We start from the raw sequence: 13488 nt of genomic DNA on the forward strand, positions 1-13488 counted from the left end.
GCCGAATCTTAGTAACATGGTGAATTCGGTTAGTTCCCAATAGGCCGCAGTAGTAATAAGTGGACTGTTCGGGATATAGAAAAATTTTCACGAATGGAATCAAAATTTCTAGGCGAATTCAGTGAGTTCCCAATGGGACATGCTTGTATGAGTTTGCTCTTGACTATCGAGCAACATTTTAAGGAACGGAATCCAAGTAACATGGTGAATTGAGTAGGTTCCCAGTAGGATTCGTATGTAATAAGCTTGTTATTCAAGATAGAGCAACGTTTTAACGAACTGAAACACTGTTTCTTTGTGAATTCAGTTAGTTCCTAGTAGCCTGCTCTTGTAATATGTGTACTTTTAAAGATTTATAAAAATTTGGTGAGCCGAATCTGAGTAACATGGTGAATTCGGTTAGTTCCCAATAGGCCGCAGTAGTAATAAGTGGACTGTTCGGGATATAGAAAAATTTTCACGAATGGAATCAAAATTTCTAGGCGAATTCAGTGAGTTCCCAATGGGACATGCTTGTATGAGTTTGCTTTTCAATACCGAGCAACATTTTAAGGAACGGAATCCAAATAACATGGTGAATTGAGTTGGTTCCCAATAGGATTCGCATGTAATAAGCTTGTTATTCAAGATAGAGCAACGTTTTAACGAACTGAAACACTGTTTCTTTGTGAATTCAGTTTGTTCCTAGTAGCCTGCTCTTGTAATATGTGTACTTCTAAAGATTTATAAAAATTTGGTGAGCCGAATCTGAGTAAAGGGTGAATTCGGTGAGTTCCCAATAGGCCGCAGTAGTAATAAGTGGACTGTTCGGGATATAGAAAAATTTTCAAGAATGGAATCAAAATTTCTAGGCGAATTCAGTGAGTTCCCAATGGGACATGCTTGTATGAGTTTGCTCTTCACTATCGAGCAACATTTTAAGGAACGGAATCCAAGTAACATGGTGAATTGAGTAGTTTCCCAGTAGGATTCGCATGTAATAAGCTTGTTATTCAAGATAGAGCAACGATTTAACGAACTGAAACACTGTTTCTTTGTGAATTCAGTTAGTTCCTAGTAGTCTGCTCTTGTAATATGTGTACTTTTAAAGATTTATAAAAATTTGGTGAGCCGAATCTTAGTAACATGGTGAATTCGGTTAGTTCCCAATAGGCCGCAGTAGTAATAAGTGGACTGTTCTGGATATAGAAAAATTTTCACGAATGGAATCAAACTTTCTAGGCGAATTCAGTGAGTTCCCAATGGGACATGCTTGTATGAGTTTGCTCTTGACTATCGAGCAACATTTTAAGGAACGGAATCCAAGTAACATGGTGAATTGAGTAGGTTCCCAGTAGGATTCGTATGTAATAAGCTTGTTATTCAAGATAGAGCAACGTTTTAACGAACTGAAACACTGTTTCTTTGTGAATTCAGTTAGTTCCTAGTAGCCTGCTCTTGTAATATGTGTACTTTTAAAGATTTATAAAAATTTGGTGAACCGAATCTGAGTAACATGGTGAATTCAGTTAGTTCCCAATAGGCCGCAGTAGTAATAAGTGGACTGTTCGGGATATAGAAAAATTTTCACGAATGGAATCAAAATTTCTAGGCGAATTCAGTGAGTTCCCAATGGGACATGCTTGTATGAGTTTGCTTTTCAATATCGAGCAACATTTTAAGGAACGGAATCCAAATAACATGGTGAATTGAGTAGGTTCCCAATAGGATTCGCATGTAATAAGCTTGTTATTCAAGATAGAGCAACGTTTTAACGAACTGAAACACTGTTTCTTTGTGAATTCAGTTTGTTCCTAGTAGCCTGCTCTTGTAATATGTGTACTTCTAAAGATTTATAAAAATTTGGTGAGCCGAATCTTAGTAACATGGTGAATTCGGTTAGTTCCCAATAGGCCGCAGTAGTAATAAGTGGACTGTTCGGGATATAGAAAAATTTTCACGAATGGAATCAAAATTTCTAGGCGAATTCAGTGAGTTCCCAATGGGACATGCTTGTATGAGTTGTTCTTGACTATCGAGCAACATTTTAAGGAACGGAATCCAAGTAACATGGTGAATTGAGTAGGTTCCCAGTAGGATTCGTATGTAATAAGCTTGTTATTCAAGATAGAGCAACGTTTTAACGAACTGAAACACTGTTTCTTTGTGAATTCAGTTAGTTCCTAGTAGCCTGCTCTTGTAATATGTGTACTTTTAAAGATTTATAAAAATTTGGTGAGCCGAATCTGAGTAACATGGTGAATTCGGTTAGTTCCCAATAGGCCGCAGTAGTAATAAGTGGACCTTTCGGGATATAGAAAAATTTTCACGAATGGAATCAAAATTTCTAGGCGAATTCAGTGAGTTCCCAATGGGACATGCTTGTATGAGTTTGCTTTTCAATATCGAGCAACATTTTAAGGAACGGAATCCAAATAACATGGTGAATTGAGTAGGTTCCCAATAGGATTCGCATGTAATAAGCTTGTTATTCAAGATAGAGCAACGTTTTAACGAACTGAAACACTGTTTCTTTGTGAATTCAGTTTGTTCCTAGTAGCCTGCTCTTGTAATATGTGTACTTCTAAAGATTTATAAAAATTTGGTGAGCCGAATCTGAGTAACATGGTGAATTCGGTTAGTTCCCAATAGGCCGCAGTAGTAATAAGTGGACTGTTCGGGATATAGAAAAATTTTCACGAATGGAATCAAAATTTCTAGGCGAATTCAGTGAGTTCCCAATGGGACATGCTTGTATGAGTTTGCTTTTCAATATCGAGCAACATTTTAAGGAACGGAATCCAAATAACATGGTGAATTGAGTAGGTTCCCAATAGGATTCGCATGTAATAAGCTTGTTATTCAAGATAGAGCAACGTTTTAACGAACTGAAACACTGTTTCTTTGTGAATTCAGTTTGTTCATAGTAGCCTGCTCTTGTAATATGTGTACTTTTAAAGATTTATAAAAATTTGGTGAGCCGAATCTGAGTAACAGGGTGAATTCGGTTAGTTCCCAATAGGACGCAGTAGTAATAAGTGGACTGTTCGGTATATAGAAAAATTTTCACGAATGGAATCAAAATTTCTAGGCGAATTCAGTGAGTTCCCAATGGGACATGCTTGTATGAGTTTGCTCTTCACTATCGAGCAACATTTTAAGGAACGGAATCCAAGTAACATGGTGAATTGAGTAGTTTCCCAGTAGGATTCGCATGTAATAAGCTTGTTATTCAAGATAGAGCAACGTTTTAACGAACTGAAACACTGATTCTTTGTGAATTCAGTTAGTTCCTAGTAGCCTGCTCTTGTAATATGTGTACTTTTAAAGATTTATAAAAATTTGGTGAGCCGAATCTTAGTAACATGGTGAATTCGGTTAGTTCCCAATAGGCCGCAGTAGTAATAAGTGGACTGTTCGGGATATAGAAAAATTTTCACGAATGGAATCAAAATTTCTAGGCGAATTCAGTGAGTTCCCAATGGGACATGCTTGTGTGAGTTTGCTCTTGACTATCGAGCAACATTTTAAGGAACGGAATCCAAGTAACATGGTGAATTGAGTAGGTTCCCAGTAGGATTCGTATGTAATAAGCTTGTTATTCAAGATAGAGCAACGTTTTAACGAACTGAAACACTGTTTCTTTGTGAATACAGTTAGTTCCTAATAGCCTGCTCTTGTAATATGTGTACTTTTAAAGATTTATAAAAATTTGGTGAGCCGAATCTTAGTAACATGGTGAATTCGGTTAGTTCCCAATAGGCCGCAGTAGTAATAAGTGGACTGTTCGGGATATAGAAAAATTTTCACGAATGGAATCAAAATTTCTAGGCGAATTCAGTGAGTTCCCAATGGGACATGCTTGTATGAGTTTGCTTTTCAATATCGAGCAACATTTTAAGGAACGGAATCCAAGTATCCTGGTGAATTGAGTAGGTTCCCAATAGGATTCGCATGTAATAACCTGGTTATTCAAGATAGAGCAACGTTTTAACGAACTGAAACACTGTTTCTTTGTGAATTCAGTTAGTTCCTAGTAGCCTGCTCTTGTAATATGTGTACTTTTAAAGATTTATAAAAATTTGGTGAGCCGAATCTGAGTAACATGGTGAATTCGGTTTGTTCCCAATAGGCCGCAGTAGTAATAAGTGGACTGTTCGGGATATAGAAAAATTTTCACGAATGGAATCAAAATTTCTAGGCGAATTCAGTGAGTGCCCAATGGGACATGTTTGTATGAGTTTGCTTTTCAATATCGAGCAACATTTTAAGGAACGGAATCCAAATAACATGGTGAATTGAGTAGGTTCCCAATAGGATTCGCATGTAATAAGCTTGTTATTCAAAATAGAGCAACGTTTTAACGAACTGAAACACTGTTTCTTTGTGAATTCAGTTAGTTTCTAGTAGCCTGCTCTTGTAATATGTGTACTTTTAAAGATTTATAAAAATTTGGTGAGCCGAATCTGAGTAACATGGTGAATTCGGTTAGTTCCCAATAGGCCGCAGTAGTTATAAGTGGACTGTTCGCGATATAGAAAAATTTTCACGAATGGAATCAAAATTTCTAGGCGAATTCAGTGAGTTCCCAATGGGACATGCTTGTATGAGTTTGCTTTTCAATATCGAGCAACATTTTAAGGAACGGAATCCAAGTATCATGGTGAATTGAGTAGGTTCAAAATAGGATTCGCATGTAATAAGCTTGTTATTCAAGATAGAGCAACGTTTTAACGAACTGAAACACTGTTTCTTTGTGAATTCAGTTTGTTCCTAGTAGCCTGCTCTTGTAATATGTGTACTTCTAAAGATTTATAAAAATTTGGTGAGCCGAATCTGAGTAACATGGTGAATTCGGTTAGTTCCCAATAGGCCGTAGTAGTAATAAGTGGACTGTTCGGGATATAGAAAAATTTTCACGAATGGAATCAAAATTTCTAGGCGAATTCAGTGAGTTCCCAATGGGACATGCTTGTATGAGTTTGCTTTTCAATATCGAGCAACATTTTAATGAAGGGAATCCAAGTATCATGGTGAATTGAGTAGGTTCCCAATAGGATTCGCATGTAATAAGCTTGTTATTCAAGATAGAGCAACGTTTTAACGAACTGAAACACTGTTTCTTTGTGAATTCAGTTAGTTCCTAGTAGCCTGCTCTTGTAATATGTGTACTTTTAAAGATTTATAAAAATTTGGTGAGCCGAATCTGAGTAACATTGTGAATTCGGTTAGTTCCCAATAGGCCGCAGTAGTAATAAGTGGACTGTTCGGGATATAGAAAAATTTTCACGAATGGAATCAAAATTTCTAGGCGAATTCAGTGAGTTCCCAATGGGACATGCTTGTATGAGTTTGACTTGACTATCGAGCAACATTTTAAGGAACGGAATCCAAGTAACATGGTGAATTGAGTAGGTTCCCAGTAGGATTCGTATGTAATAAGCTTGTTATTCAAGATAGAGCAACGTTTTAACGAACTGAAACACTGTTTCTTTGTGAATTCAGTTAGTTCCTAGTAGCCTGCTCTTGTAATATGTGTACTTTTAAAGATTTATAAAAATTTGGTGAGCCGAATCTGAGTAACATGGTGAATTCGGTTTGTTCCCAATAGGCCGCAGTAGTAATAAGTGGACTGTTCGGGATATAGAAAAATTTTCACGAATGGAATCAAAATTTCTAGGCGAATTCAGTGAGTTCCCAATGGGACATGTTTGTATGAGTTTGCTTTTCAATATCGAGCAACATTTTAAGGAACGGAATCCAAATAACATGGTGAATTGAGTAGGTTCCCAATAGGATTCGCATGTAATAAGCTTGTTATTCAAAATAGAGCAACGTTTTAACGAACTGAAACACTGTTTCTTTGTGAATTCAGTTAGTTTCTAGTAGCCTGCTCTTGTAATATGTGTACTTTTAAAGATTTATAAAAATTTGGTGAGCCGAATCTGAGTAACATGGTGAATTCGGTTAGTTCCCAATAGGCCGCAGTAGTTATAAGTGGACTGTTCGCGATATAGAAAAATTTTCACGAATGGAATCAAAATTTCTAGGCGAATTCAGTGAGTTCCCAATGGGACATGCTTGTATGAGTTTGCTTTTCAATATCGAGCAACATTTTAAGGAACGGAATCCAAGTATCATGGTGAATTGAGTAGGTTCAAAATAGGATTCGCATGTAATAAGCTTGTTATTCAAGATAGAGCAACGTTTTAACGAACTGAAACACTGTTTCTTTGTGAATTCAGTTTGTTCCTAGTAGCCTGCTCTTGTAATATGTGTACTTCTAAAGATTTATAAAAATTTGGTGAGCCGAATCTGAGTAACATGGTGAATTCGGTTAGTTCCCAATAGGCCGTAGTAGTAATAAGTGGACTGTTCGGGATATAGAAAAATTTTCACGAATGGAATCAAAATTTCTAGGCGAATTCAGTGAGTTCCCAATGGGACATGCTTGTATGAGTTTGCTTTTCAATATCGAGCAACATTTTAATGAAGGGAATCCAAGTATCATGGTGAATTGAGTAGGTTCCCAATAGGATTCGCATGTAATAAGCTTGTTATTCAAGATAGAGCAACGTTTTAACGAACTGAAACACTGTTTCTTTGTGAATTCAGTTAGTTCCTAGTAGCCTGCTCTTGTAATATGTGTACTTTTAAAGATTTATAAAAATTTGGTGAGCCGAATCTGAGTAACATTGTGAATTCGGTTAGTTCCCAATAGGCCGCAGTAGTAATAAGTGGACTGTTCGGGATATTTAAAAATTTTCACGAATGGAATCAAAATTTCTAGGCGAATTCAGTGAGTTCCCAATGGGACATGCTTGTATGAGTTTGACTTGACTATCGAGCAACATTTTAAGGAACGGAATCCAAGTAACATGGTGAATTGAGTAGGTTCCCAGTAGGATTCGTATGTAATAAGCTTGTTATTCAAGATAGAGCAACGTTTTAACGAACTGAAACACTGTTTCTTTGTGAATTCAGTTAGTTCCTAGTAGCCTGCTCTTGTAATATGTGTACTTTTAAAGATTTATAAAAATTTGGTGAGCCGAATCTGAGTAACATGGTGAATTCGGTTAGTTCCCAATAGGCCGCAGTAGTAATAAGTGGACTGTTCGGGATATAGAAAAATTTTCACGAATGGAATCAAAATTTCTAGGCGAATTCAGTGAGTTCCCAATGGGACATGCTTGTATGAGTTTGCTTTTCAATATCGAGCAACATTTTAAGGAACGGAATCCAAATAACATGGTGAATTGAGTAGGTTCCCTATAGGATTCGCATGTAATAAGCTTGTGATTCAAGATAGAGCAACGTTTTAACGAACTGAAACACTGTTTCTTTGTGAATTCAGTTTGTTCCTAGTAGGCTGCTCTTGTAATATGTGTACTTCTAAAGATTTATAAAAATTTGGTGAGCCGAATCTGAGTAACAGGGTGAATTCGGTTAGTTCCCCATAGGCCGCAGTAGTAATAAGTGGACTGTTCGGGATATAGAAAAATTTTCACGAATGGAATCAAAATTTCTAGGCGAATTCAGTGAGTTCCCAATGGGACATGCTTGTATGAGTTTGCTCTTCACTATCGAGCAACATTTTAAGGAACGGAATCCAAGTAACATGGTGAATTGAGTAGTTTCCCAGTAGGATTCGCATGTAATAAGCTTGTTATTCAAGATAGAGCAACGATTTAACGAACTGAAACACTGTTTCTTTGTGAATTCAGTTAGTTCCTAGTAGCCTGCTCTTGTAATATGTGTACTTTTAAAGATTTATAAAAATTTGGTGAGCCGAATCTTAGTAACTTGGTGAATTCGGTTAGTTCCCAATAGGCCGCAGTAGTAATAAGTGGACTGTTCGGGATATAGAAAAATTTTGACGAATGGAATCAAAATTTCTAGGCGAATTCAGTGAGTTCCCAATGGGACATGCTTGTATGAGTTTGCTTTTCAATATCGAGCAACATTTTAAGGAAGGGAATCCAAGTATCCTGGTGAATTGAGTAGGTTCCCAATAGGATTCGCATGTAATAACCTGGTTATTCAAGATAGAGCAACGTTTTAACGAACTGAAACACTGTTTCTTTGTGAATTCAGTTTGTTCCTAGTAGCCTGCTCTTGTAATATGTGTACTTTTAAAGATTTATAAAAATTTGGTGAGCCGAATCTGAGTAACATGGTGAATTCGGTTAGTTCCCAATAGGCCGCAGTAGTAAAAAGTGGACTGTTCGGGATATAGAAAAATTTTCACGAATGGAATCAAAATTTCTAGGCGAATTCAGTGAGTTCCCAATGGGACATGCTTGTATGAGTTTGCTTTTCAATATCGAGCAACATTTTAAGGAACGGAATCCAAATAACATGGTGAATTGAGTAGGTTCCCTATAGGATTCGCATGTAATAAGCTTGTTATTCAAGATAGAGCAACGTTTTAACGAACTGAAACACTGTTTCTTTGTGAATTCAGTTTGTTCCTAGTAGGCTGCTCTTGTAATATGTGTACTTCTAAAGATTTATAAAAATTTGGTGAGCCGAATCTGAGTAACAGGGTGAATTCGGTTAGTTCCCAATAGGCCGCAGTAGTAATAAGTGGACTGTTCGGGATATAGAAAAATTTTCACGAATGGAATCAAAATTTCTAGGCGAATTCAGTGAGTTCCCAATGGGACATGCTTGTATGAGTTTGCTCTTCACTATCGAGCAACATTTTAAGGAACGGAATCCAAGTAACATGGTGAATTGAGTAGTTTCCCAGTAGGATTCGCATGTAATAAGCTTGTTATTCAAGATAGAGCAACGATTTAACGAACTGAAACACAGTTTCTTTGTGAATTCAGTTAGTTCCTAGTAGCCTGCTCTTGTAATATGTGTACTTTTAAAGATTTATAAAAATTTGGTGAGCCGAATCTTAGTAACATGGTGAATTCGGTTAGTTCCCAATAGGCCGCAGTAGTAATAAGTGGACTGTTCGGGATATAGAAAAATTTTGACGAATGGAATCAAAATTTCTAGGCGAATTCAGTGAGTTCCCAATGGGACATGCTTGTATGAGTTTGCTTTTCAATATCGAGCAACATTTTAAGGAAGGGAATCCAAGTATCCTGGTGAATTGAGTAGGTTCCCAATAGGATTCGCATGTAATAACCTGGTTATTCAAGATAGAGCAACGTTTTAACGAACTGAAACACTGTTTCTTTGTGAATTCAGTTAGTTCCTAGTAGCCTGCTCTTGTAATATGTGTACTTTTAAAGATTTATAAAAATTTGGTGAGCCGAATCTGAGTAACATGGTGAATTCGGTTTGTTCCCAATAGGCCGCAGTAGTAATAAGTGGACTGTTCGGGATATAGAAAAATTTTCACGAATGGAATCAAAATTTCTAGGCGAATTCAGTGAGTTCCCAATGGGACATGCTTGTATGAGTTTGCTTTTCAATATCGAGCAACATTTTAAGGAACGGAATCCAAATAACATGGTGAATTGAGTAGGTTCCCAATAGGATTCGCATGTAATAAGCTTGTTATTCAAGATAGAGCAACGTTTTAACGAACTGAAACACTGTTTCTTTGTGAATTCAGTTTGTTCCTAGTAGCCTGCTCTTGTAATATGTGTACTTCTAAAGATTTATAAAAATTTGGTGAGCCGAATCTGAGTAACATGGTGAATTCGGTTAGTTCCCAATAGGCCGTAGTAGTAATAAGTGGACTGTTCGGGATATAGAAAAATTTTCACGAATGGAATCAAAATTTCTAGGCGAATTCAGTGAGTTCCCAATGGGACATGCTTGTATGAGTTTGCTTTTCAATATCGAGCAACATTTTAATGAAGGGAATCCAAGTATCATGGTGAATTGAGTAGGTTCCCAATAGGATTCGCATGTAATAAGCTTGTTATTCAAGATAGAGCAACGTTTTAACGAACTGAAACACTGTTTCTTTGTGAATTCAGTTAGTTCCTAGTAGCCTGCTCTTGTAATATGTGTACTTTTAAAGATTTATAAAAATTTGGTGAGCCGAATCTGAGTAACATTGTGAATTCGGTTAGTTCCCAATAGGCCGCAGTAGTAATAAGTGGACTGTTCGGGATATTTAAAAATTTTCACGAATGGAATCAAAATTTCTAGGCGAATTCAGTGAGTTCCCAATGGGACATGCTTGTATGAGTTTGACTTGACTATCGAGCAACATTTTAAGGAACGGAATCCAAGTAACATGGTGAATTGAGTAGGTTCCCAGTAGGATTCGTATGTAATAAGCTTGTTATTCAAGATAGAGCAACGTTTTAACGAACTGAAACACTGTTTCTTTGTGAATTCAGTTAGTTCCTAGTAGCCTGCTCTTGTAATATGTGTACTTTTAAAGATTTATAAAAATTTGGTGAGCCGAATCTGAGTAACATGGTGAATTCGGTTAGTTCCCAATAGGCCGCAGTAGTAATAAGTGGACTGTTCGGGATATAGAAAAATTTTCACGAATGGAATCAAAATTTCTAGGCGAATTCAGTGAGTTCCCAATGGGACATGCTTGTATGAGTTTGCTTTTCAATATCGAGCAACATTTTAAGGAACGGAATCCAAATAACATGGTGAATTGAGTAGGTTCCCTATAGGATTCGCATGTAATAAGCTTGTGATTCAAGATAGAGCAACGTTTTAACGAACTGAAACACTGTTTCTTTGTGAATTCAGTTTGTTCCTAGTAGGCTGCTCTTGTAATATGTGTACTTCTAAAGATTTATAAAAATTTGGTGAGCCGAATCTGAGTAACAGGGTGAATTCGGTTAGTTCCCCATAGGCCGCAGTAGTAATAAGTGGACTGTTCGGGATATAGAAAAATTTTCACGAATGGAATCAAAATTTCTAGGCGAATTCAGTGAGTTCCCAATGGGACATGCTTGTATGAGTTTGCTCTTCACTATCGAGCAACATTTTAAGGAACGGAATCCAAGTAACATGGTGAATTGAGTAGTTTCCCAGTAGGATTCGCATGTAATAAGCTTGTTATTCAAGATAGAGCAACGATTTAACGAACTGAAACACTGTTTCTTTGTGAATTCAGTTAGTTCCTAGTAGCCTGCTCTTGTAATATGTGTACTTTTAAAGATTTATAAAAATTTGGTGAGCCGAATCTTAGTAACTTGGTGAATTCGGTTAGTTCCCAATAGGCCGCAGTAGTAATAAGTGGACTGTTCGGGATATAGAAAAATTTTGACGAATGGAATCAAAATTTCTAGGCGAATTCAGTGAGTTCCCAATGGGACATGCTTGTATGAGTTTGCTTTTCAATATCGAGCAACATTTTAAGGAAGGGAATCCAAGTATCCTGGTGAATTGAGTAGGTTCCCAATAGGATTCGCATGTAATAACCTGGTTATTCAAGATAGAGCAACGTTTTAACGAACTGAAACACTGTTTCTTTGTGAATTCAGTTTGTTCCTAGTAGCCTGCTCTTGTAATATGTGTACTTTTAAAGATTTATAAAAATTTGGTGAGCCGAATCTGAGTAACATGGTGAATTCGGTTAGTTCCCAATAGGCCGCAGTAGTAAAAAGTGGACTGTTCGGGATATAGAAAAATTTTCACGAATGGAATCAAAATTTCTAGGCGAATTCAGTGAGTTCCCAATGGGACATGCTTGTATGAGTTTGCTTTTCAATATCGAGCAACATTTTAAGGAACGGAATCCAAATAACATGGTGAATTGAGTAGGTTCCCTATAGGATTCGCATGTAATAAGCTTGTTATTCAAGATAGAGCAACGTTTTAACGAACTGAAACACTGTTTCTTTGTGAATTCAGTTTGTTCCTAGTAGGCTGCTCTTGTAATATGTGTACTTCTAAAGATTTATAAAAATTTGGTGAGCCGAATCTGAGTAACAGGGTGAATTCGGTTAGTTCCCAATAGGCCGCAGTAGTAATAAGTGGACTGTTCGGGATATAGAAAAATTTTCACGAATGGAATCAAAATTTCTAGGCGAATTCAGTGAGTTCCCAATGGGACATGCTTGTATGAGTTTGCTCTTCACTATCGAGCAACATTTTAAGGAACGGAATCCAAGTAACATGGTGAATTGAGTAGTTTCCCAGTAGGATTCGCATGTAATAAGCTTGTTATTCAAGATAGAGCAACGATTTAACGAACTGAAACACAGTTTCTTTGTGAATTCAGTTAGTTCCTAGTAGCCTGCTCTTGTAATATGTGTACTTTTAAAGATTTATAAAAATTTGGTGAGCCGAATCTTAGTAACATGGTGAATTCGGTTAGTTCCCAATAGGCCGCAGTAGTAATAAGTGGACTGTTCGGGATATAGAAAAATTTTGACGAATGGAATCAAAATTTCTAGGCGAATTCAGTGAGTTCCCAATGGGACATGCTTGTATGAGTTTGCTTTTCAATATCGAGCAACATTTTAAGGAAGGGAATCCAAGTATCCTGGTGAATTGAGTAGGTTCCCAATAGGATTCGCATGTAATAACCTGGTTATTCAAGATAGAGCAACGTTTTAACGAACTGAAACACTGTTTCTTTGTGAATTCAGTTAGTTCCTAGTAGCCTGCTCTTGTAATATGTGTACTTTTAAAGATTTATAAAAATTTGGTGAGCCGAATCTGAGTAACATGGTGAATTCGGTTTGTTCCCAATAGGCCGCAGTAGTAATAAGTGGACTGTTCGGGATATAGAAAAATTTTCACGAATGGAATCAAAATTTCTAGGCGAATTCAGTGAGTTCCCAATGGGACATGCTTGTATGAGTTTGCTTTTCAATATCGAGCAACATTTTAAGGAACGGAATCCAAATAACATGGTGAATTGAGTAGGTTCCCAATAGGATTCGCATGTAATAAGCTTGTTATTCAAGATAGAGCAACGTTTTAACGAACTGAAACACTGTTTCTTTGTGAATTCAGTTAGTTTCTAGTAGCCTGCTCTTGTAATATGTGTACTTTTAAAGATTTATAAAAATTTGGTGAGCCGAATCTGAGTAACATGGTGAATTCGGTTAGTTCCCAATAGGCCGCAGTAGTTATAAGTGGACTGTTCGCGATATAGAAAAATTTTCACGAATGGAATCAAAATTTCTAGGCGAATTCAGTGAGTTCCCAATGGGACATGCTTGTATGAGTTTGCTTTTCAATATCGAGCAACATTTTAAGGAACAAAATCCAAGTATCATGGTGAATTGAGTAGGTTCAAAATAGGATTCGCATGTAATAAGCTTGTTATTCAAGATAGAGCAACGTTTTAACGAACTGAAACACTGTTTCTTTGTGAATTCAGTTTGTTCCTAGTAGCCTGCTCTTGTAATATGTGTACTTCTAAAGATTTATAAAAATTTGGTGAGCCGAATCTGAGTAACATGGTGAATTCGGTTAGTTCCCAATAGGCCGCAGTAGTAATAAGTGGACTGTTCGGGATATAGAAAAATTTTCACGAATGGAATCAAAATTTCTAGGCGAATTCAGTGAGTTCCCAATGGGACATGCTTGTATGAGTTTGCTTTTCAATATCGAGCA

Source organism: Rattus norvegicus, chromosome 11 (genome assembly GCF_036323735.1).
Source record: "Rattus norvegicus strain BN/NHsdMcwi chromosome 11, GRCr8, whole genome shotgun sequence".
Taxonomy (NCBI): domain Eukaryota; kingdom Metazoa; phylum Chordata; class Mammalia; order Rodentia; family Muridae; genus Rattus; species Rattus norvegicus.